General features: G+C 37.0%; 1 long non-coding RNA gene across 2 annotated transcripts; it reads right to left on the reverse strand.

The window, feature by feature from the left end:
• Positions 1-3: 3 nt before the first annotated feature.
• Positions 4-27,873, reverse strand: LOC115920983. Of its 2 annotated transcripts, none has more exons than XR_004062646.1 (4): positions 27,100-27,873; positions 4,942-5,086; positions 1,915-2,080; positions 4-150 (listed from the first exon to the last, which is right to left on the reverse strand). It is a non-coding gene; the product is annotated as an uncharacterized LOC115920983 (long non-coding RNA). The 2 variants fall into 2 exon arrangements; XR_004062645.1 differs by lacking the exon at positions 27,100-27,873 and adding an exon at positions 11,242-11,445.

Genomic DNA, 27,873 nt, shown 5'->3' on the forward strand with positions numbered 1-27,873 from the left:
AAATCCGAACGGCATATCGTATTTATTCAAGCGTCGATATTCTTCCTGGTTAATATTGCCATTTGTCATGATCATCTTTACTCCAGGTCGATAGTACTGGGAAGCCCAGTGCGACTCTTGTAGTTTGGCATGCAATGAATACGGACACGACTGTATGAAGAAACGGGGTTTTATGAAATATTAAATAAGCCTATTCATGAAATCATGATGATAATGATGTTGAAAAACGATAAAGTTCCAGTAATACACTATACAATACACACGCACACAAAGTCAACTGTAATTAGCAAGAATATTTTCAAAGGAATTGTTCAAAAGGTAGAATAACAGATATAGTCTGTGTTGCTGAGTGCATATATAATATAAATGTAACCTTTGCCATTTACACAGCTTATAATGTCCTTGGCTCATCATTAATTTTGTCTGTTTCAATTTAACTTCTTCGGACATTTTTATCTACACAAAAAAGGTATCATTTAGTGTTAAATTCGAAATTTTCAGGGTAATTATTGACTATATGTTTTCATGTGTGAAAGAAATGAAATCTGTACAATGTCCATACATGTATATGAGACTTACGTAATATATCTATCATACCCTGTCAAAACAACACCCTTATACATGAACATGCGTATTACAAAAAAAATTGCTGTCATCATCAGAGTTGGTTATTTTATACAGAGATGATTTTTTTCTTACAGTTAACCAATCTTTGGCATGGCAGTGTTATAAAAGCATTAGAGTTGTACATTGGTTATTGAATCGATTTTTTAACCTATATGAGAGCTATGTATATTCTATCCTGAATATATGTAAATATCAAAAGCCTCCACTGAATTCAAGAGATTAATTACCAATTCGATTATATATATTATCATCCGTTATCCCACCGCAGCCACCATGTTGAATGATTAGATTAATGGATAGATAAGAGTTAATTATACAGGGTGTCCCAGAAAAACGAAACCGAGAATTATCGATGTTTTATCATAACTTAATCATAATTATAATTTATAAATGACACATATTTGTAAAGCTCACATTCTCCTCTTTCATTTGATGCAACTCATATAATGTACATTTCACTCTTGAGTGATTAAAAAAAATTGAAGAAAGGGTACCAAGAAGTTATTTGGCGGACGATATCTGAATTTCAAGGAGAAAATCACATTTCCCAAAAGTTCATTTCATGCCCTTTCATATGACACCTCAATCAGGAAAAATGAGCCAGGAATAACAAAGTTCTATTTGTTTAAAGTAATGCTTGCATTTCTATAATTTAATTAAACGAATTCGTTTTCACTGGCTGTCTACCCTAACAAAGAAGACGAAAGACTCCATGCATGGCTGATCGTTTGCGAAACGGAGTTTGTTGCTATTCAAAGATTTGATTTGATTTGATTTGATTTATTTTTCCACTCAAATATCCACAAATTGAAAATGACATATATAAACCATACAATATTACCATATATAATAGAACAAATGAATTATACAAGTAACGAAATACTGATGAGTGTGTATGTGTAATAAAATAAGTTTACAGAGTACATTTAAGTTTGATAATAAGACAAAATATTTTATATTGCTTGATTTAACTTAGAGAGGAAAAAAGGGAATCTCAGAAAAGCTAGGCTTGTTGAGCGAAATTCCCTGTATGAATTCAGTACTAGACCATATCAGCGTGCATCATTTGGGTGTTATTGACTTTCGATTGCTATCAATATTTGGTTTTTTTTTTTTATTACAAAAAGATATAATGTATAAGGAGGTTGATCCTTATAATAATACTTCTAAATTTTGTATCTCAGACTACCAAGAAAAATTTATTCCCTTATCATCATATCAAATCAGCATTACCGACAAGAATACCATTTCTGACGAATGAGAAATATAAAAACAAAATTTACTTACAGACAAAGTAAACTTTTGATCTATCCTGAAGGACAGTTCTGAATTATTTGGAGCAATTGTGATAAATGGACGAGGATGCCTCGGTCTTGTTGTATGATTATATTGATGTTCTTTTCTGAGAAATGAAAGTTCATTTTCTACGTAGACTATGTGTGATTCAGCAAATCTGCAAAATTGAATCAGTTAAATAAATGATTAGGTCCACAACAGAATCCATGGAACTATTCACATAGAGGAACAAATAAGAAGAAAATAAAAGGAAAAAAAAAACACGAGTTCTCCAACCCTCTTTAAATTAGATTTTCCAATTAATGTAAATTCTAGTTGAACATCTTGTAGTCACAAAAACATCTTAAATCTTCATTAGATCATTGAGTCATGGAGATATCCCACATAGTGCATTATCATTTTTAAAGTGACAGCTCCAGGTTGTTTATGGGGGTCAATGCCTATTCCTAAGGTCCGCTATTCATAAGGTCCGCTATTCATAAGGATCGCTATTCGTAAGGACCGCTATTCATAAGGTCCGCTATTCATAAGGTCCGCTATTCTTAAGGTCCGCTATTCATAAGGACCGCTATTCATAAGGATCGCTATTCAATAGGTCCGCTATTCATAAGGATCGCTATTCATAAGATCCGCTTTTCATAAATGGAGAAAAGGGTCATTATTCATAAGGGCCATTATTCGTAAGGACCGCTATTCATAATCAAAGAAGAGAGTCGGTATTCATAATATTAGAAGGGGTCGCTATTTATAATACGAAATGAGGGTCGCTATTCATAATAGCGACCCCTATTATGAATAGCGACCCTCATTTCGTATTATGAATAGCGACCCTCTACTCCTATTATGAATAGCGACCCTCTTTTCCTATTATGAATAGCGACTCTCTTCTCCTATTATGAATAGCGACCCTCTTTTCCTATTATGAATAGCGACTCTCTTCTCCTATTATGAATAGCGACCCTCTTCTCCTATTATGAATTGCGAACCTCATTTCGTATTATGAATAGCGACCCCCTACTCCTATTATGAATAGCGACCCTCATTTCGTATTATGAATAGCGACCCTCTTCCCGTGTTATGAATAGCGACCCTTATAAGTAATGAACTTCATTTTGTATTATGAATAGCGACCCTCCCGTCTTATTATGAATAGCGACCCTGATCTCATATTATGAATAGCGGTCCTTATGATTAATGACCCTTAATATGAATTATAAATAGCGACCCCCATCTCACGTTATGAATAGCGGTCCTTATAATTAACGAACTTTATTTCTTTACGAATAGTGACCCTCTTTTACCATCATGAATAGCGGACCAGGAAGTACGTGTATTTCCACGTTATGAATAGCGGTCCTTATGAATAGCGGACCTTATAAATAGGGGTCCTTATGAATAGCGAATAGACCCCGTTTATGGAGGATCTGACACAACTCGGCTCTTTGTGCAACTTATGCTTGGCTCCAAATCAAGGCAGAGTTAGCTAGGAGAGCTTTTATTGCTTGTACAGACTTAAATGAGTTTTGCACTGTGTACAGTACGTGTATCTTAGACATTGATTTTCAACTTTATTTGACAGAAATGTGTGAGACATTTTAAGTACGTTAAAAAGATTGTTTTCGACTAGATGTAAATTTATACAAGATTTAGGGCTTCTTTGAGGTCTAGTCTGGTGTGTAGCAACTTTCACTTTTGAAACCTAATAACCCATGTAATGCCTAGTTCACCCTACTCCCGAATCACCCCGACTCCTTTCGTTTCATGGATGGCATTTTACCACTACCGAAGAAATACTCCCACCATCTGGTTTTAATGGAATGCATTGACTATGTATAAATGAATGTGATTTACATTCCTTTCATGGGTATATTTACATCCAGTAATTGCATCAGTAGTTGTTTACAATTTCAAACAAGTAACACTATGAACATGACAGACAAAGAAAGCGGACAAAATATACAGTTCCTCATTCTACCTTCAACAACTGCTGTGGTAGACAAAGGAACATCCCTTCACTGCTATTATGTAAAAATGTGTAGAACAGGTGAATATGCATGTGACACCTGTTCTACACATTTTTATATAATAAGGGAGTTTACAGATAGCACATGGTACAAATGACCCCGAATATCCACAGATCTTTTACACATGGAGAAGTTCCACTTTGAGCATATTAGAATAATAAATGCCAAAGTCCTAGATGTGCTTCATGAATACCTTTTGTTTGCCCTCTTGAAAAGAATACTTCCACCTGCGTATCATAGAATGTACCGTAAGTGCATAAATGAATAATGTTACATAACTTTCATGAGCGAATATCCAGTATTTATCTCTGTGGTTTTACCTTTTTGGTACAAATGACCTTTATCTGCCCATGCGCAGATTGTATCTGTAAACTCCCTTATAGCAGTGAAGGGATGTTCCTTTGTCTACCACAGCAATTGTTGAGCGTACAATGAGGAACTGTATATTTTGTCCGTCATTTTCATAGTGTAACATGTTCTGCTCAAGCACAGACACTTTGAACATGACTGACAAAGAAAGCGGACAAAATATACAGTTCCTCAGGTAGACAAAGGAACATCCCTTCACTGCTATTATGTAAAAATGTGTAGAACAGGTGTCACATGCATATTCATCTTTTTACATAATAGCAGTGAAGGGATGTTCCTTTGTCTACCTGAGGAACTGTATATTTTGTCCGCTTTCTTTGTCGTCATGTTCATAGTGAGATGCAAACATTCAGAGAGGTATCAGTACTTTAGGTTCTTTGTGCCTTCAAGAGCAGGGTCCCCCAATAGCCAGACGGGCCTCAACACTTATATTTTAGAATAGAGTTAACACCCTTCTGGCTTTTGGAAAATAACTGATTGGCAAGATGAAACAATGAAACTGACCCTAATCCAAAGAAGTTCATCTCCTTAACTCAATAACTGAATGAATCCCAATATTAGAAACAGTGCTAATTCTATGAGAAAAAAAAAATGAATTTGATGAGGTAAAATGTTTTTCACCCACCTGTATTTTGTGTATGATACGTTATCCATATTAGCGATGTATACCAGAGTACCCATTATAGCCCCAATTAGGACCAGTTTAAAAAACGATTCAGGGTTTTGGAAATTCATCGCATCAGCCCCTCCACTTCAGATTGAACAAATGTCTGTGGAGTAAAACAAAAAGAAGCATACACAAAGCCATGTAAAATTGAAAAGTTTTTCGTTACGATTTTATGTGGAGGGGGTCCATGTTTTTATGGGAGTCCTTCTAGATAACCAGATTTAAGCACCTTAGGATTTTACGGGTCTGCCCTCTGCAGCAAAAGGCTTGGGAATCAAAAATATATAGAATAAACATAAATACATTATTTCGTTCAAGGTTCAAATATCGGTGAGTAAAAATAAACTCTAATATGAATAAGAATTAAATTGTTATAAAGCACTGACAATAATAGATTAGTGAAGGGGAAATCAACCCCATTTTTAATCCCAATTCATGATAAATATCTACCCCTAAATGTCTTTACAGTATTTGTGCCCTTTTAGATCTTAACTTTACATCAAAGTTTGATAAGTTGCCTATACTCTAAACATATTCCTTACTGCCTCATGCAATCTTCGGTTTATTTTTTTGTTGACGTGTCGCATCACTTTTAAGGATTTGTTCGATTCCCATAATACTGCACAGATACGTCAGAGATGACGTATTTCAATCATCAGTTCTGTACTCTTTTCTGTGGAGTGGATCCGAGTTCATATTTTAATAATCGAATGTTCCTTCTTGTTATCGTAGAGATGAGGATAGATGTGGGGTAGCTTGATTTCTAAGTCGAGGAATGTGGCCGCTTCATAAAAAAAACTTGTTCAAACCACAGTACATGATCATCAGGATGTTATTCATTTTCCCTCTGTTTAAAGATTTGCTTGATGCCGATAATACTGTACAGATACGTGAGGGGTGACGTATCTCGATCATCTTTATTCGTTCATCCGTGGATCCGAGTTCATATTATATTAATTTCCCTTTTGGACATTGTAGAGATGAGGATAGATGTTGGGTTTGGCCGCTTTCTATAAAAACATGTTTGGAATTGATTGTCATATGATGAACCCCAACTGAAAGTGGTCTTCATACCTCAGACACACCACCAAATTAAACTGACATCGTTACCAAACCAACCTTTTCTCCACCATTTTGTGTAATGTAATGTTTTGTTCGGTCTCTCGTCGGTCTCGTTGGCGTGACTGAGGTATCACATATTATTGGATACGTGAACTAGTCGGTAACACAGGAAACCTTGTACATTTTTCCTGAAACAAAATTAGGTGTGTGTACGAAAGTGGAAGTTCGCTTTAGGGAGAAATCAACTTTGGCGTCACTTTATTTGAATTTAAATTCCATGCATAGAATAGCGGAATCTACTCTTTAAAAAAAAAAAAAATTATTCACCACTTTCAAATGATCCCCCAAGCGTGATCCCCTGAGGGAGGCGTGATGGCTCGGTGGTAGAGCAGTGGTCTCGGTTAACCAGGGGGTCCCCGATTCGAAACCAAGTCGATTCGCTGGTGTCCTTAACTCTTCGATCACCTGATTGGTTAAGTACAAACATACACATACTTTCTTAGCAGTAAGGTAAAAAAAGAACAAACAAGCCTAGTATAACTCGTGAAAAGCCTGTTTTCACTTCTCTGCAATAAAAGATGATGTCATAGCCAATTTATGTTATAATTGGAGGGAATCCCAGCATAATTCGTTTGGTGATCCTTGTTCAAGTTACATTTTTTATTCAAAATTTCCTGTGTGAGCATATACCTTGTTGGGTATAATTCGAAAAGGCATTCCATTGCGGTCAATTTGACACCTTTGTCATCGGCGCGTTATGTATTGCAAACATTAAACGGGTTGTTAATAAATGCATAGAAAATTCATTATTTTTGGCGATATGACGTCATAAAATTTTACTAAACTTAACAGACAGTTGTCCTGTGTATGGTAACATGATTGCTAAGTTGTATTGCGCAGGTATAAATTTCGCCATTTTAGAGCAAGTTGAAGTTGAAGCAATTTTCTAGAATACTGCGAATTTGGAGGGCAATTTTCGCAAAGTCTGTCCGTGATAGAGATATATTCTTTTAAAAACGAGCATATATTCAAGTATCTAAATCCAAAAAAGGTAGAGGTTTGGCCAGATACGATGGAGCTACGGCCACAAAAATTAACATATCAAATTAGGACAGACTAATTTGATAACAGGAAATTAGGAAAAACATGTTCTATAGAGAATGACGTGAAAAACTTTTTTTTACGTCCATCTCAATTCTGCTAAAAAAAGTACCACATAATTTGCCTATATTGACTAGTAGTCATCGACAAAGACTATGCTCTTTCCAGATAAGCCAAAAAGTACAATTTCATCATGCTTTAATTAGGTGATACGTACGAAGTCTACGTATCACCTATTGATTTCGTCAAGATTTTCTTTATTATTATTATTAGGTGATACGTTCGAAGTACGTATCAAAAGCAGCAAAACACTTAATTCATTTAGGATTAGGTCTCGTCGAGGCTGTGACCCATGCACGTACGCAGGATTTTTTCAAGGGGGGTGTTTTAACATTTTTAAATCGGGCCGAAAATTTCGCAACGACTCAGAAAAAAGCGCGGGGATGGGGGGATGGGGGGGGGGGGGGGGGGGGGGGGGGGGGTAAGAGGACACTTTTTTTTTGGTCTCGAAATTTGAAAATTTGACATTTTGCTCCGTTGGGGGGGGGGGGGGGAGGGGAGGGGTAAAGTCAACTTTTTTTAGGTCAGCCATTGGTATAATTTTTTTAAATTAAAAAAGTAAAACAAAATTACCAAAGGGGGGGGGGGGGTCCTCAAAAATACACACATAAAAAATACCAAAGGGGGGGGGGGGTTCAACCTCCAAAACCCTCCCCCTGCGTACGCGCCTGCTGTGACCAATACGTTTCTGCCTGTTAATATGTACGATCCGATTTTCCTTGCCACATTGGCCATTGCCCCCCAAAATGTGATTATTTGGGTTGAAGTTGAACGGAATGAGGAATGGCGAGATCGCGCAGGGTTTTTATAGCTCCCGAGCTTGGACGGGTTTGCACACGCTCTAGGAGCGGGTTCGAACGCACTAAGAACGAGATGAGGACGAGTTGAACTGTCTATGAACGGGGTAGTCGGGTTAAAAACTAGTGGTGAACTAGTTAGAATGGGTTTGGACGTATTGGGAACGAGGTGGAACTAGTTAATAATGGGTTTAAACTGACTACGTACTGGCTTGGACTGCAGTGAAATGGCTAATTTGCCCGATCTGAACTTGATATGAACTGACTGTGGACGGGGTACAGACGAGATGGACGTATTGAGGACTGTTTATGAAAGAACTAGGATCGTATTATAGACATTATTTACACAATTTGCCCCATCCACAACCCGTTTTACGATTTTCTAGAACGGTTCCAGAACGTAGTGAGAAGTAGTTTGGTGTAATGGTGGCTTTACTTACGGGCATGTGCATGATTTTTCTGCACTGGGATTAAACAATCATCACCAAACAAACAAATGATGCATATTTTGTGACATGTGTATAAAGGAGGAAGAAAATGACAAGTGGAGTGTAATACAACTCCCCCCCCCCCAAAAAAAAAAAAAAAAAAAAAAAAATGAAATGAGGAAATGCGATGAATGTAGGAATCTTGCGTGCAGGGTCCATAAACGATGCCAATATCGCGTGCAGGGTCCAAAAACGATGCCATTATCGTTGTTATCATTTCGTTCATTATGTTCCACAAAGTATAATATTACACTTATATTTAGGTCCCTTGTGATCGATAATGCTGCAGATAGAAACACTTTCCTTGATATTTTGACCTCGACACTTCCTCAATCGACGCAGAAGTCAATATTAGCAAGTTTAAAGGGGAATATTAGTTGGCATTTTACCACATGCATGCAAGTTGTTACTAATAATATAACCCATGGTGAAAACTGGTATCACAATTATCTTTGAAAGTGTACGTAGTGTTATTAATTAATAAAAAATGACATTTTATAATTGTATAAATACAAAATATACAATCCACTTGCTTCTATGAAGAACAAGTTACCGTGCATGACTTTTTTAAAGGCTTTCCCCTCCAATTTCGCAATGTTTTTTCAGTCCATTTGATGAAACATTCTTTCAGTTCAGCGCATGCACCATTTGAAGGTGGAGGCTATCATTCAATTAAGCGTTGGAAATTCATTCCGTCTATAGGCACGTCTGCGAAGATTTACTCAAATTCGTCAGGAATGGCTGAAAGGTGATCCCAAGCATTCAGTTTCGCGAATTGGCAGTCAATTCTTAATATGATCATTAGAATTAACATGTACACTGTTGGTTATAATGGTGGAATAATTATTTTAACCCCAGTTTAGGGAAGGATTTAAAAAATGATTTATTTCTAATAGATCTAGATGATGGCATACATTCTCAGATTTTATTGAATAATATTTTACGAGTGTTTGTTTTGCGTGACTGCTAAAGCATTTGTGTGCTACTATGCTAATCAGCTAAGGGACTTACGTCCTTGAGTCATAATTGACAGTAATGAGGATTAATGCCTCACAAAAGGGCACTAATATAGCTGATCGACACGATTTTGATCCTGGGGCCTCACAGTAACAAAGCCATTGTTTTGCCACTTAATCATGACTGTATGCAGCGGGTGCTAGGGTTCGCGGCCGCCCCCACAAATAAAAAAAACGAAGAAAATGCAATATATTATCAAAAATTCATTGCACTTTCCACCGGTCCCCCACAGGAATAATTCCTCTGTGTGGCTATGCCTTGAACCACAATGCATGGCCCTACAGAAGATTTTTTTCTGTTGGGGGCCGGGGGAAAATGTAATGAATTTTTGATAATTTATTGCATTTTCTTCGTTTTGGGGGATTTGTGGGGGCGGCCGCGTACCCTAACAACCGCTGCGTACAGTCATGATTCACTGGCTAAGCAATGGCCTCGTTATTGTGAGGCCCCATGATCAAAACCGTGTCGATGTGCTATATTAGTGCCCTTTTGTGAGGCATTAATCCTCATTACTGTCAGTTATGACATAAGGACGTAGGTCCCCTAGCTGATTAGCCTAGTAGCACACGCATGCTTTAGCAGTCACGCAAAATAAACACTCACAAATTATTATTCAATAAAATCTGAGAATGTATACTATTATCTAGATCTATTAGAAATAAATCATTGTCAAAATCATTCCATAAATTGGGGTAAAAATGATTATTCCACCATTATGACCAACAGTGTATGTTGTTTATGTAGACCCCACCAATTTTGGTTTAATTTCCCGAAAATCAAATGAATTTTAAATAGGCCTATATTCTTTATCATTGTCCTTACTGGAGAAGCTGTCTGGTGCTACAATGAAATATTATTATCATTACTATATCTTCATCATCATTATCAGTATTATTATTATTGTTATTATTATTATATATCATTATATATTATTACATACAAATAACTATCACTACTATTATTATTATTATCATCGTCATCATTATGGTTAGAAGATAAAGCGATCGCACCCTACATTCTCCCCTTGATCGATTGCCCTTTTTCCTTCTCCATCGTCCGTTATCTATCTAGTAAGATCCCCCCCCCCCGCTCCATGACAACAGTTCCCCCTCAATATACAGTCAATATACAGTCCCACGTTACGCCACTGTTTTTTCTCCCCAGCATCCCCATTTATAAGGAACCACCTGCGTTGTTATTGTACACGAGCCTTCAAGATCCTAGTTGTATGTTAATTAATTTCCCTTTCGTCAGACATAACAGTGGAATTGATTATGATATAAACAAAACAAGGAAGAGTACTTAAACGGCAAATTATAATTTAATTGGACTGTAAACAAGGTAAAGGAGAAGCAGATATCTTGATTGAGGTAACCAAGATTATTTTTGCTTATCTTGGCGCTCTTAGGTCCTTGAGAGGAAGGCCCAGGGTTGGGACTGATGTCTCCCGAGATCAGTAGTAAAATGCGGAATCTTGAAACAGAATTAGCATACCGCTGAATGGGATTACCAATGTACTTGTACTTTCCCTTATGTTGTACAGCTACATTACATGAATCAGTGGTATAATGCACAAGTACAGTACAAGAATCAGTGGTGTAACATACAATGCATACAATAGATACAAAGGCTATTAGGATAGCCACCTTCATTGTAAAACTCGTACAACCGTGCAGACTGTGCACTAACATGTGGAGTAAAGGTATGACAGGCAAGTGAATATGGCTACTTACAACACAAGTAAGGCAGTGGTGAATGCAAAACCAGTAGATGTAATATGACAAATATCACATGAAATATGGCCGAAATAGTCTAGTAGCCTCCTGAAGACATACAGAATCAGATGATATAGATAAAGTAACTGAATAACAGATTAAACTAGAAAAATATACAGTAAAGTGCAGAGCTCTGTGGGCGGGCATCCACCAGGCGCGCACAACCCTCTTATGCTGGTACTATCTATTACATTTCTATTTAATGTCACTGTCTTCACGAGAATAATATGAGAAATATGCTCGTATTAAACCATATTTTGGTTACCGGGACATTTCTCTGTTCTTTCCCCCCCCCCCTCTCTCTCTCTCTTTGTTTTCTTTTCCCCTGATGTCTCCCCACCTTTATACTTATCGTTTCCTCGTCATACTACAGTACTAATCATTTGCAGTAATTCGAAGAAAAAAACATTTAGGACAACCTCTACAGGGGCTGCGGAGCGTCTTTCAAAGTAAGTGTGCACTACCAAAAAAATGGCACTATCTTGACAAATTTGGCACCTACAATGGGCACTCTTAAAGCGAAAAAATATTATTATTGGGTATGGTATATACCCCTACATTGTAATTAATACATTAACACTTATGGTCATCAATATTCTTTATTCTTTATCTTTATTTTGTCCTCCTCTGTATGATAGTGTAAAGGATCATAAAATAATAGTGATAGTGGTGGTTATTTTACCTGACAGCTAAGAAAGCAATAAATGCTTGTTAGTAAGCAGCCAGAAGACCGACGGCTTAATGTCCTCTCCGAGGGACCTGGTAATGAGGATTAATGCCTTACCAAAGGGCACTAGCGCATCGACTTGGTTTCGAACCCGGGTCACCGGGTATCGAGACCACTACTCTACCGACTGAGCCATCGCGCCTATTGAGTTAAAGGACTGTGGTAAAATACCAAATAAAATTTCCCTTTAATCTTGCCCATGTTGACAACTGCGTCGATTGAGGAATTGTCAAGTTCAAAAGATCAAGGAGTGTGTTTATATACGTAACATCAATCATGAGGGACCTCAATATGAGTGTAATATTATACTTTGTAGAACTTTAAAAAAATATAATACACCAACCAATGATTTTTTTTTTAAATTGAACTTCACCTACTTTTCCAAATTTGTAATCACTTACACTTTCCAAATAATATTTTACCATACACTTAAAAACAAACCATAAAGAAATTACGTTGTATTTGTTACCTTTGAATGAACATTTTATATAGTAACCATAGACTGCATACTGTGCTATGTATAAGCTTTAACATATCGTAAGTTACATCGTCCATATACACAATTTTGAAGGATTTTCGAAAATGTGCTAACGAGTTTAAGTGTTTCAACCTCTTCACACTGTCCACATTTCCTGTCATTAGGGACTTTTAGATAGAGTGGACGAGAACACGACGAACGCCGACTGATCATGCGTGTCAACGTACTTAACTGCCCATGCTGACTACAATTAGAAATCTTTTAGATTGCACTCGACGATATACATGCATTCAGGAAGTAACACTATGAATATTACGGACAAAGAAAGAGGACAAAATATACAGTTCCTCATTCTACCCTCAACAAAAGAACATCCCTTCACTGCTAATATGTAAAAATGTGTAGAACAGGTGAATATGCATGTGACACCTGTTCTACACATTTTTACATAATTGCAGGGAAGGGATGTTCCTTTGTCTACCAGAGGAACTGTATATTTTATTCGCACGCGGCATACAAGTACCTTGAGCATGTAAAGGCGCTATATAAATATCAATATGACTGTATGTATGTACTAGATTTAGGAAAATAAAGGTTGACGCATTCTCGATCGCCGACTGAGACGACGTAACGCATGCGCAGTGCCTTAAAATGACGTCACACGTTGCAGTCAAAGCTGTTGACGTGCAAATCTAAAAGTCCCTAATAAGAACACGCCATTTTAGCAAATTTGTAATGAAGGTAACATATTGTTCAGAAATTTAAAGTTGAATAGCCTAAAGCCCCAGTCCCATATAAAGCCGGACCAGCACGGACGAGCACGGACCACTCCGGACCATCCCGGACCATGGTCTGGGGTGATCCGGGATGGTCCGGGATGTTTTGTTCAAAAAAGTGTGATGCTTTTAAGATACAGTCCCATATATGTCCCGGACCGTCCCGGACCATCCCGGACCCCATCCGGGGTGATCCGGGATTCGGTCCGTGTTGACACCGTGTTGGCACCGGGGTGGTCCTGGATGGTCCTGGATGGTCCTTGGCGGTCAATAACTCACTCCCGGACTGCCACGGATCAACACGGACCGCCCCGGCGCCACTACGGATGACCCCGGACCCAGCACGGTGGCTACACGGATCACCCCGGATCAAACTATTGTCCCGGACCGTCCCGGACCACCCCGGCACTTTTTGACCGTCAAAAACATCCGGGGTCGACTCCCGGACCGCCCAGGACCATCCAGGACCATCCAGGACCACCCCGGTGCCAACACGGTGTCAACACGGACCGAATCCCGGATCACCCCGGATGGGGTCCGGGATGGTCCGGGACGGTCCGGGACGTATATGGGACTGTAGCTTAAAGCCCCAGTCCCATATAAAGCCGGACCAGCACGGACCAGCACGGACCACTCCGGACCATCCCGGACCATGGTCTGGGGTGATCCGGGATGGTCCGGGATGTTTTGTTCAAAAAAGTGTGATGCTTTTAAAGCCCCAGTCCCATATAAAGCCGGACCAGCACGGACGAGCACGGACCACTCCGGACCATCCCGGACCATGGTCTGGGGTGATCCGGGATGGTCCGGGATGTTTTGTTCAAAAAAGTGTGATGCTTTTAAGCTACAGTCCCATATACGTCCCGGACCGTCCCGGACCATCCCGGACCCCATCCGGGGTGACCGGGATTCGGTTCGTGTTGACACCGTGTTGGCACCGGGGTGGTCCTGGATGGTCCTGGATGGTCCTGGATGGTCCTGGGCGGTCAATAACTCACTCCCGGACTGCCACGGATCAACACGGACCGCCCCGGCGCCACTACGGATGACCCCGGACCCAGCACGGTGGCTACAAGGATCACCCCGGATCAAACTATTGTCCCGGACCGTCCCGGACCACCCCGGCAGTTTATGACCGTCAAAAACATCCGGGGTCGACTCCCGGACCGCCCAGGACCATCCAGGACCACCCCGGTGCCAACACGGTGTCAACACGGACCGAATCCCGGATCACCCCGGATGGGGTCCGGGATGGTCCGGGACGGTCCGGGACGTATATGGGACTGTAGCTTTATCACATTTTGAACTAAAAAAAACATTTTCCAATTGAAAGAATCTGGTAATGACAAAAAATTCGACCAAATTGGTATAGTTGTCAGTTGTTGAGAAACCCATAATGTACTTAATTTTGAATAAATCTTTTTTTATAGTTATAGAACCGAGAATTTTATCATCTCCGGTTTTAATTGTAATGAAATCACCTTCCATACATTGAAAATCAATGGTATTTTTTTCTAGATCTCATCTTATTCAAAAAGTAAACGGGAAAGGATTATTATAATTTTGCATATTTTACATCAAATAATAATTGAGAGGGATATATCGAGTTGTTTAGAACACCTGGTTCCTTCCATTTACCGTCTCTAATCACATGTTTTACTCTCACTATACCAGCCTCATTCCATTTTTTTTAATATCAGCATATGATTATTAAATTTAGGTGATACGTACGTAGACGTATCACCTTTTGATTTCGTCAAGATTTGTCTTTATTTATTTTTATTCTTCCTCGAATTTGTTTGCAGGATATCTCAAGACTGAATAAAGCCATTATCATTAAACTTTCCATGATGATAGATATTAGTCTAACTTAGTACTGCATGACTTTTCAGTGACTCAAGGTCATCGTGACGTCATCTAGGCGCCATTTTGTGAAAATCAATTTATGATCATATCTTCATAACGGATAGACATTTCTCATTCGTATTTATCAATTGAACCCGGCCATATTCTGTCTCTCTCTCTCTGTCGCTCTCGTTTGTCATTGCCTTCATTTCCCTAGCTTACTTCATTCTTACCACGGAATATGTAATCTGTATGCACGTGTATGCCTCAATCATTGAGAATATACTCACTAATATCGCTGAAATGATTCTTCTCCTACCCCTTCTTCTTCATTTACTTCTTCTTAGTAGTTGTAGTTGTAGTAGTAGTAATAGCAGCAGTATCATATCAATCATTATTATTATCATTGTTATATTTATTATTAAAGTAAATATCGTAATTATAATCATTATTATAGTAAGTATGTGTTATTGTTATTATTCTTATAGTTATTTGTATGCTTCTTCTATCATTAATATCGTATACACAATACGTCATGTGCCAAGAATTTATTGCTATGATATATCCAAGATGTCTACCCAAACTGTCAATTCGTTGCTGAAATAAAATCAAGCTAAAAGAAGGAACATTAGAATTTCTATTTTCAATTGAAATGAATTATATAGGAGAAATAAATAGAGAATACAATCATGATTTTGGAACTAGGGGATTAACATGGAAATAATGCACTTGTTTAAATGGCCACATTATCTCTTATTCATTCTACCTCAAATTTTTCAGACTGTTATCAAAACAATATCATGTTTGTCGATCATAGTTCCACGAGCTTGATGTCTAATGGTAATTTAAGCAATCTAAGCAACAATTTCTGAATTTTAGCGACAATCGTTCGCCTTTGCTGCTCTTTAATATTATTATGGCGTGCAGTAACAAATTGAAATTTCAGAACTCATGATAAATTCGGTTTAACAGTTGATTCCACTTGGTTGATTCTATTGTTTGGGTTATTTAGCAGAACGAGATAGAAATTGACATTCTCATGGCTTACATCTTTGCATTAGTGTTCATTGTCTCTACAATGCTATTTGAACAATATTTGGTGACAAAAGACGGCATTTCTATGTAGCGTCAAAAGCCGTCAAATAACGAAAACATGGCACACAAAAAGATCCTCAGTACTGGGTCTGATTTAAAGGAAATTTAATTTGAACCCGGCCATATTCTGTCTCTCTCTCTCTCTGTCGCTCTCGTTTGTCATTGCCTTCATTTTCCCTCGCTTTCTTCATTCTTGCCACGGAATATATAATGTGTATGCACGTGTATGCCTCAATCATTGGGAATATACTCACTAATATCGCTGAAATGATTCTTCTCCTACCCCTTTTTCTTCATTTACTTCTTCTTAGTAGTTGTAGTAGTAGTAATAGCAGCAGTATCATATTAATCATTACTATTATCATTGTTATATTTATTATAGTAACTATCGTAATTACAATCATTATTATAGGAAGTATGTGTTTATTGTTATTATTCTTATAGTTATTTGTATGCTTCTTCTGTTTTATCATTATTATCGTATACACCATACGTCATGTGCCAAGAATTTATTGCTATGATACATCCAAGATGTCTACTAAAACTGTCAATTCGTTGCTGAAATATTATCAAGCCAAAGGAAGGAACATTGGAATTTCTATTTTCAATTGAAATAAATTATATATGAGAAATAAATAGAGAATACAATCATGATTTTGGAACTAAGGGATTAACATGGACATAATGCACTTGTTTACATGACCACATTATCTCTTATTCATTCTACCTCAAAATTTTCAGACTGTTTTCAAAACAATATCATGTTTGTCGATCATAGTTCTATGAACCTTGATGTCTAATGGTAATTTAAGCAATCTAAGCAACAATGTCTGAATTTTAGCGACAATCGTTCGCCTTTGCTGCTCTTTAAAGGTGAAATTCAAAGAAAATCACAAATATGTCAACTAATGTATCACTAGAAACTGGTAAGCTAACAGATGGCCATCGTACAAGTTTTAGGTCAACTACATATCGGGTGATTTATAAAAATACAAATACAACCACCTCCATAGCAGCTGGAATTTACGAGAGACTCGCCGGAAAAATAACGATGTTTTAATGACGTCACTATAATGGACCAATACTGCCCAAGCAGACGACATCCCATAAAGAATGAACATAATTGCAAAGCTATTATTTGTCAAATTATAATGAGTTTAGTGTATATACCATGAGGTTTTTTGAAATTATTAAAATGATAAGAAATTGACTCAGTCATGCTCAAAGTCACACGCACTGTACATTAAATAAAATGTATATGGGACTACACTAACACGCAGTATGAAGGCGTGATTCAACAAACTATTTGTCATATTTTTAATTTTAAGAAACATGTTTTTTCTATGATACTCTTCTACACTATTTTCTTAAAAATGGAAAAATCTAACAAAAATCCAAAAATCTTCCCAAGTACTTGACAAGCTCTTTAAAGTGACTCGGTAACATTGTTGAAGGTTGATGAAAAAATTGCTTAATTTGTGTATAAAATGTCACTTATTATATTCCTTCTACTGTACTAACCCTCTGACATGCAAAAAATCCTGAATAAATTCTCAAACCACGAAGATATCTATGGTTTTCTTTGAAGGTGTCACTGTGTAACACACTCTAACAGTGATTAACAGGAAATTCTCCTAACCATTTCTGAATTTTCCCAACCGTTTTTCCTTGACATAAAGACATAAAACAGGCCATTAAAAATCTGTAGCACCTAAATGTTTGGAATTGTATGTAGAGCCAATTTATTGCTTTGTGACGATTTACATTTACCTAAAATGTAATCAAATTGTAATGATATAGTTGGGAGAATTAAGGAATCGATCAGATCAGTTTGTTCCAATGTGTACCATTAATAATGGTCCGTTTTTACTAAAATTTTCAGATTATCTTTAATTGTAGATCTAGCATTGAAGTCACTACCTTAGCACCTCTATCTCTCATCTGAACAATGTTACCAAGTCCCTTTAATAATGGCATGTGGGCATTATCAGTACTAACTTACTGGCATATTTCCCATTATTACGAAGGGATCTCGGCATGTCTTAGTGACGAAACGAATGAATCTATATACAATGTTTGGTCCGTCATGCCCCCTTCCATTAAAGTGTTAAAATATTACTGATTAGTCCTATCAAATTGTATCCCGTTGTGTTTCACCTTTAAATTAAATATACCTTCCTTCTTCATCTATTAAAAGTGCATCCCGTTTTTAAATGGGGAGAAAATAAAATAAGAACATTGGCCCGCCCCATTCCTTTTTCCAATGTTATTCTACTTCTATAGTATTATATATTTCGTGTAAAAAGGAAATGTCACTTACCTAATAAACAAAAACGAATTCCTAACGATATATTTTGCACAAAGCCAAATATGCCCATGAGCAGATGCGCAGATTCAATAAAAACCTCCTCAACCGTCAAATCAGTTTCAATAACAAGTTTTGAATACCCAGCTTCAAACATTGATTTCTTTGCGCGATTCAAAATTCCAATCAAAAGTAATCAACATTTTACTGTTGCCATGGCGACAAGATAAGACAAACAAAAGTAGAGAAAACAAAATATGAAGAGCTTAATTCCAAAAGGAGCTAAATCCACTTTTAATGAAAATTGAGTTATTCATATCAGAACATTTGTCACTTAAGTACCTGTCTTTTAACAAAGTTATCTACATAAATATTTGGGGAGCAATTATGAAAAAATGCACCTTCTAATATCATTTTTCTATAGATTCCTGTTCAAAATCTGGTAAACAATTCCTTTTTTCTCTAAAGTTATAAACATGGATTTAGCTCCTTTTGGAATTAAACTCTTCATATATAATTATGATATTTTAATAAATTTAACAAAACACGTATCTGTTTGATTGGCCGCCTTTAAGGTAATACTTCAAAATGGGATTACATATTTCAAAGGCAACATATTCAAACCTCACTCCCTCCTTTTTTATTCGATTGGCCACCAAAATAGCAATAACAACAATAGGCTTTTATATAGCTCATTCTATCAAGACAATTCTATTTCGAGGCGCCCCAATTGATTATTAACCTGGCTTTAGCCTAGCTACCAATACAGCGCTCTAGCATTTCAAGGAATTAATTCCTGCCAGGTACCCAATATTTCAACATATTACGCCCTTTTTTCTTCCTTTCCTTTCAATGATAATCCTTACCTCACCCTCTGTTTTTCATTGTTTTTCATTGCAATAATAAGTTAACATTGTGCAATAACCTGTCTTGAAATTAATACCAATAATAAGTTGCTTTAACTTCTAAACTGCTTCAATATACAGCCCATTCTAAAACAAAAAGCACGTATATCCGTTCTCAATTGCATATGTATCGCATACGTTACTTAAAACAAACTAAATATGTTATTCCAATAAATGTTAATAAAGTTATCAAAATACGCATCTGTTGATTGACCACCAAAGAAAAATGAAAGCCATTTAACTACCATTCCAATGTGCCTCTAATGAGGTGTTTATCTAGATTCAAACATCAAAATAAAGTTGTGAGAAGTTGACGCACAATGTTATCAATAGAAATTACATATTCTTTCTCAACTATACAATATTTTGCTACTTTTCATCTAAAGTGCTTGTAACAGTTTCTTTGGCAACCTCTGGTCTGGCTTTTTAAGCTCTTGATTTACAACAATTCTGTTTTTGATTTCTCTTTCAAATACGTATCTTAGTTTGAAACGGTTTTCATTAAATCCATACTTATTCCGGGTGACTTACATTTTGTATATACACCAGAATGCGATCGTTACAACGTCTATTTCTCTGGCAATATTAAAGATAAACTTTAGTACTGGTAATGCGATTGCATTGTGAAAGAAAAGGTGTGGAAAGGATCAGAAACAGTTGATCATGTAGCATGTAAGTATTGGTGTGCACTGCAAGGTTCTAGAGTCATCAAAATCATAATAAATTTGACCGAGTCTTGGTAAAGTAACAAGCACATACACAGAAAGCTATGTATGGGACAACACGCATGGTGTCGGGGTTGGTACTACCTTGATTCCTTGTCTTTCTATGCTCATTACTCAGCCAGTATACACTTTCTTCCAAAATTGTTTGGCACATGTCATTTATTTGTAATCTTGAACATTCAGTGTAAGTTTCGTTTGATTCTGTGAGAAATAATTTTCTTTTTTTACCAGTACTCAACCTTCTCTTTAAGCTTAAGTAAACAGGACATATCAATGACAAAATCAATATTAAAAGTGTACTTCACAACATGTTTGATATTATCAAAGAAGTTCTTATTCTGTTCACATTCGATAAACACATGCAATATGTCCTCTATGACATGGCACTGCTAATCCCCATTTGTAAAGATTGTTTCTAACAGGTAGTATATTGTACAGCAATTTAAAATTGAAATCCCTCAAGCGAACATCACAAATAAATAAGTTGCCTTTTTCTGTCAATAGCATTTATTCATAAACTTGAAGACTTTCATTTCACATTCATATCAAAATATCAAACAAAATCAGATCATACATTAGGAAGTCTAAACAAAGGTGTACCAGTACAATTCTTGTTAACTTCTAGTTGCCTTCGTAGTTCAGAAGCAAATTTAAAAAGAATCAAACTGGATTCTCTATTATCAACACCCTTATAATTTCGTAACAAAATCGATTTATAAACTGAAAAACTTTTTAATCAACCAGGTAACATATGCCCGAAAGGTTTTATTTAATTTACACGTGGCCAAGGCATGATTCATATTTTCATCTATTGTATTGCATTTTGCATTTTCACTCATTCTCCATTTACATAAATTTCTTTTCACAGGCAATAAGTTATACAACACTTAAAAATTACATTCTCTCAATTTGTTTTCTTTTACTTGTAATAAATTCCGTTCAAAACATATCCTCCATTTTGTATTCATCCTTCAAATATTATCCCAGAAGAAACAACATCGTGTTTTTCCCCTTCCTGCTGTATCAGATGGTTCTACAAATATCTTGACGTTATATCACTTAAACCCTTTACGGTTTTACCTACTGTTAAATTGGGAATAGTTAGCCGTGATACATCTTGCCTTTTATCAATGGATAGTTGGGGAAGCCGAATTTTAGGTATGGCTTTACGTAATTTTGAATAATCAAATATTGCAGATCTTTTGCTATTTCTAAATTTCAATAAAGCTATTATTTCTTCGACACTTTTTAATCCTCCATTTACTGTCAAAATGTCCTCCAAACGGATTACTCCACTATGAAACCATTATTTATAGAACAACGATGTTTTATCAAAAACAATTATATGATTGCGCCATAAAATATTCTTTTCAACCGGGAGTTCCTTTCCCAATAATCTGTCATCAAACATCAAACATCCAAGCACGAATCATTTCGACATAAAACACCGGTATTTCCTATCAAACAAAGAATGTATATTATGTACTTGAAAAATCACTATCTAATATCAAATTTAGACTTCCAAAACGATTAAACCAGTCATTTCCAACTTTTTCCCACATAGCATTCGTGCCATTAACCAACCTCCTTAACCACATTAGCCTAAAACTGAGCACTTTCTTTTCCACATAAACCATTTTTAGCCCGCCGTCTGCATAATTTTTAACATCACACCTTCTCACTTTTTCTACCCTTGTGTTCCAAAGGAATTAAAAAAATATGTTATTTAAATTCTTTATAATCATTGGTGGAACTGAATTAAACATAAGCAGGTGTACTACCTGGCTTAGTGTCAGACATTCTACAATCATCACTCTACCAAACAGTGTTAAGTTTCGCTTGCACCAATCATCTAGAAGCTGCTGCATTTTTGCCAACTTATCTTCCCAATTTGCTGTACAAGCCACTTTTTCATTAATTGAAACCTTTTTTTTAATCCAGATATTTTACCGGACCTTATGTCCATGTCAGATCAATGTCTGGCAGTTTCCACCTTTTCTCTTTCTTACCTATCCATAAAAGTGCAGTATTTTCTTTGTTTATTTTAGGACCCATCATTTTTTCCCGAATTCTTTTAATTAATTTAAAGTTACTAACCCGACATCACCTTCAAAGAAAGTTGTATCATTGTTCGGTTACCCAACATTATTATTGTCTGTTTATCTCTTACCATTACCATATAACAGTTTAGTAATGTGACGATCTTGACCACTACTTTCTCTTAGTATATTTTGGTATCGTTTGATTAAAATGTATTATTTTGTTCATCTTTATAATCATCTTGCACTTGTCATACCTGTCCGTTTGGCTCACTATTAAATATTTACTGTATTTATAACTGTATTGTATAACTTGCAAACATGATCAGTTTTGGTCCTTGGACCTTTTAATCATGTATATTTATATGTCTTTTTCAACCGAAAAAAACACCAAATTAAATCGGTGTAATCAACCGACAATCCTATCGTGAACGATTCTCACGTTAAACACCCCTGAAAGGCCTATATATCCTACTTGTGTTTCCAAGGTATCACTTGCTAAAATATGTTGTGTTCTTAAGGCCAGAACTGTTGAAATTATTTTTTAGTCACAATTAAGCAGTGTAACCGGCCTCCAGTCTTTTAACCCACCGATGTTCCCCTTTTTTATAAATCAATGTGATAAGCCCTTTTATCTGCAGCCGACCTCTGCCCTTTATTAAATGATTCATTGAATGCATTGACTAGAAGTACACATACTTCATCCCAGACAATTTGATAGAACTCGATAGGTAGGCCGCCTATTCCTGGTGCTTTGTTCCTTTTCATGGGAAAACAGCCTTTTTGCATTCTGATACATTCATTCAACCCTCACATTTCCCTTTGTCATCTTGACTGAGCTCTTTCACTTCTTGTGAGAACACATAGTCGTTTACACGGTACTGAGTCAATACAATTCCTTTTGTACATACCTTCATAGTATCGTTGACCTCTATTAAAACATGATGTTGCTTAGTAACCACAGTTTCTTCTGGGTGATCATTTTGTTTTTAACATTCTTCTTTTCGAGAGATAAAAAAATCATTTGTATTTTTTCACCATCGTCTATCCATTCGACTCGTGACCTTATTCCAGCACCCCTACATTCGTTTTTGTATAATCTCTCTAACTTTTCTTTCACTTTTACATATTCTTCTCTTGATGTGTTATCATTTTGGTTATCTATATTACGTTCATAATTAGCGAAATCTATTTCTAATTTTCTTTTTTCCCCTTCTTTTTACACTTTCCTTTGCTAAATTTCTGAGCAAATTCTCTACATTTAATCTTTAAGATTTCCAAGTTCATAACATCTGAATTTCCATCACTGTTTAGACATTTTGTTATAATATTTCTGATTCCTCTCTTAAATTTGGTGTCACTGAGATAGGAAGTATTCAGTTTCCAATATCCAGGACCTTTTCTTAATTCACTCATCCTTAATTTCAGAGAGATTGCAATAGGATCTAACTTAATGACAGGTCGAATGCCTGTAGAAACAACTTTTTCCAACAAATCTTTACTTACTATCCGATAATCTAACCGTGACGCTATATTCATATTCAAATCTCTCTGAGTAAATTGTTGATCATCTTCATGTAATTTCCTCGCGGCATCTACAAACATTTTTGTTTTAGAAGAGTTTTATAAGTCTGTAAGGAATTTTGTAATGACATTTTTGTTTACCCTTTGGTATCTTTTAGTAAATCCAAAAAAGCATTCCAATCCCCGCCGAAGATTAAAATACACTAATTAAATTCTTTTTGGATACAATCAATTTGTTTTCGAAGCTTTTTGAAGAATTTATCTTTGTTTTTGTTCCGTTGGAGCATACACATGAATCAAACAGCAATTGACAGAGTTTTTCGTGAATCTAAGTAACAACATTCTTCCTGTGTTGTCTAAACACTAAAATATTCATTGTAGTCATGTTAATATCAATATTTTCCTTCTCTAAAACTGCGACACCTCTTGCACGATGCCCGCCCCCCCCCCCACTCAGTGTTATTTAGGGTACGCATATGCGTGTTCCCACCACCCCCCCCCCCTTTCAGCATAAGTCCGGTGTGTAAAGACAATACGGGTAGACCTTTTTCTTTTTTTACGAGCCGGAGATTTTGGGAATACGCATGCGGTCCCTCCGTTCCAGGAGTTGGGGGGGGGGGGCGGGGCACGATGGCTTCCATGAGAATAAAACACTTTTCCCTTCCACTCACTATTAATGCCTGGCTCGATATCCAGTGTCCAATACGTTTCTTGGGCAAACACCAGGTCAGTCTTTTGGTTTATAAACCACTTGAAGAAAATGTTGCGCTTGGTTTTCTTGCGCAATCCCTTAACATTGACACTTTGAAGATGACACATAGTCATTATCATGAAGGAAAATTAAAAATTGCAACACAAATTAAATTAAAACAACATGACTGTTTTAGGGATTTCTTCTCCTTCTTGAGTTTCTGCTTCTTAGGCTTCTCCAAGTCTATTTGAGATCTAGCCGTCGGCATCTCTGGAGATTCTATGAATATTTCTGATTCCGGACCTTCATCTGTATCGATCTCTACACGTTCGCCATCACTTGATTTGTCTCCGGTAGTTTCCATGTGGACATGTGTTTGCTCTGCGTGCATATCGCGTTCACTTTGAATGAATTGCGTGGTCTTGCTTTGTGTGCTCTCTCCTACGTTTTCCTTGCTCATTGACTGATGTATCATCGGGGTAACATCTCTGCCCGCGATTCGGGAACATCCTGACTGTCCGCTGTTCGACGCGTTGTCTTGGTGACGCTCCGCTTCGGCTCCGCTGTGGTATTCTCATCTCGATCATGGGTTCTGAATTTGCCGCAGCCAAATTGCGAGGTCTTGTGTCAAAAACTCAAAACCCAAAATTCAAAATCTGACAAATTCAAGCAAACTTTAGTCCAAAATGAATAGATCTCCTGATATCTCTTAATTATACAGTTTTCAGTTCCTACTGGTCTTTTTCACAACTTATCCTTCAATGTCTTCGATGTGGAGAGATTTTTCAAGAGCTTCATGAAGTCTATAACTTACACGAAAGAGTGGAAATAGCGCCCTCCTATAAATAAGTGTAATACTACAGACTTATCTCTATCTTTTTCCGAGGTTTCGTATCTCTTACCGTTACCAGAATTACATCATACACACCATACCCACCAAATAAACGCGTTTTGTTTTTCTTTCACAAAATAGCCATGCAATATATTTTCATATTATAATAGTGTTACATAATATTCTTTTTGTAAGACAACAAACCGTAATCAGTTTATTTCTCTGCCATCAGTCTCTTCTCGATATAATCTGATGAGTAATTTCTTTTCGTTCTTAAGTCTCAACTACCATATATGTGTCCTTAAATCAAATTATTTCCCCTTTTTTTTTTCCAATTCTACTATTTTCCATCATTTAATTGATAGTCTCAAGTCCTCCATTTAACTATCCCTCATAATGCTTCAAAGTCTGTGAGAAAAATATTTGATTCTATTCTTCATTTGTTGTATTCATTCTAAACTTATATCAAAATTAAAAATATATCTGCGTCTCTTTATCATTAATTTCCTCGACTATTTCTCCTCTTCTATAATTATTTCTCAACTGCTATTATAACCATTTTTTCGGCATTTCCCAATAATTTGCCTGGTTTTTCTTTTGGATCCATTTCTTATCAATGAAGAGCCGGTCAGGTTCCGCCCGCAAAATGGAGGTTAACAGCCTTGCCTTCCGTGCAGTGGCGGATCAAGGGGGGGGGGGGGGGGGGGGGCCGGCCCCCCCCCCCCTTGAGAAAAAAAATCATGCAAAATCACGCGATTTTTACCTTTGTTGGGGGGGGTGCAAATTTTAAAATTTTCGAGGACCAAAAAAAAAAAAATTGTGCTCACTACGACAAATCGACGAATCCCGGCACCAAGGTTTTCAAAGGCCTTGATTTTGAAGCAGCTGGAAATCGATCCTCTCCACTTCTGCAGGTTCCACCTTCAGCTTCTCTTGTAGGAATTTCTCTTCACAACTTCCTCAGTTTTCGGGTTCTCTAATTCTACCTCCTCTTCTGGTGTTTCTAATATAAGACTTAGAGCTGAAAATCTTCCACCCTTTTCCTCACTTCTTCATGATGATTTTGTATTTCCTCTTGTATTTAGAAATAGTTTTAGTTTTCAGCTTATTATGTTCTTATAAAAGACCAGTTGGAGAGCTTTGATTGAACTAATAGGTTGTATAGCTTTATTGAGGCTCTATGTCAGTCAGACATCTTTGTAGTCATCTGATGTACAAGTACTCATTGTTTCATAACATGACCTGGCATGAATCATGGGTTGCAGGTCATTCTATATTTAGTTATACATGCTAGTCTGTATTTGTAGACTCTGTTAAACTACATGTAGCTATCACTACACAGCTCGTCAACTTTGTCTCTTTGATCTCACTGAATTAATCAGTTCCGATATTTTAGTTTCCATGCATGTCTTTCACTTCACTGCTGCTTCTCGAATTTCGTTTTTCAAAGTGTCTCAAAGGTTGGCCAGCCTTATACAGCCATAGTACAGCCTTATTACCGGCGAATTTGTCAAGCATCGTTTCCACGGCTACCATGCCTCTGTTATTAGAGCGAGTGCCGCAGTCGAACTCAATCTCGAACGTGTTTTCACCTATGTGCGCAATATCAAATATAATTGTACAGCTGCTTTTCGAACGAGAAGCGATTATAATTCCCGCCGAAGCTTTCCGCCGCCAAGCGAACAGATATACGCCACTTCAAACAAAAGAAGGAGATCGGAGTTCACGTGGCGTTTAACACACTATTGAACAGGAACACGGGAGGGGAGCCCTTCAAAAGCGTCACACGACGATGGTCATATATAGTTACACATATTGGTAGAGGTCAGTTACACATATCTGTAAAAATCTTTAAAGGAATGATTTGTACTTACAACTAGTAGAACTTGAAGTTGCGTGTAGATGACGAAAAACAGAAGTAGACTACTAGTGGAAAAGGTGTAGGTTGATGATGGGCAAATGAAACTCGACACTTCTACTGTAGTTGGGTTCCTCAGCTAAAGTGTTCGGATATGAAGTCCCCGTGCAAAATTATATACACAAATTCTATTGGAAATCCTGATGTCAGGAAAAGTGATTATAGAGTCGAAACATGCCCAGCTTCCTTTTATCCAAAGTAGAAAATACACTAGACGAACAGAATTCTGAATTATTATATTCACGCTATAGTGTTCGGATATGAAGTAAAGTCCCCGTGCAAAATTATATACACAAATTCTATCGGAAATCCTGATGTCAGTAAAAGTGATTATAGAGTCGAAAATGTAAACAAGTCCAGCTTCCTTTTATCCGAAGTAGAATATACACTAGACGAACAGAATTCCGAATTATTATATTCACGCTATAAATTAATGTTACTAAATACCGGAGGCCTCGAATAAGCGAAAACAAGATGGCCGCATCTGACGAGCAACAAGCGTTGTAGACGGGGTTGTAGCGGAGTGTAGCAACCAGCATGCGAATGAGAACTGAGCGAGTTGAGAAAAATCGCTAATGAAAATGTCCGTGAAACGGGAAAATCCACTCGCTAAAATATGGAGAACGAGGTTTCAGAAAACCATGATTAGTCAATCGAGAAAAATAAACCATGGCTGCCAGGTGCTAAAGTTAACTATGGCAAGAATGTTGTTAACATGAAAAAAGTACGA

The sequence above is a fragment of the Strongylocentrotus purpuratus genome, unplaced genomic scaffold (assembly GCF_000002235.5).
Source record: "Strongylocentrotus purpuratus isolate Spur 01 unplaced genomic scaffold, Spur_5.0 spur5_scaffold_1, whole genome shotgun sequence".
Lineage (NCBI taxonomy): Eukaryota > Metazoa > Echinodermata > Echinoidea > Camarodonta > Strongylocentrotidae > Strongylocentrotus > Strongylocentrotus purpuratus.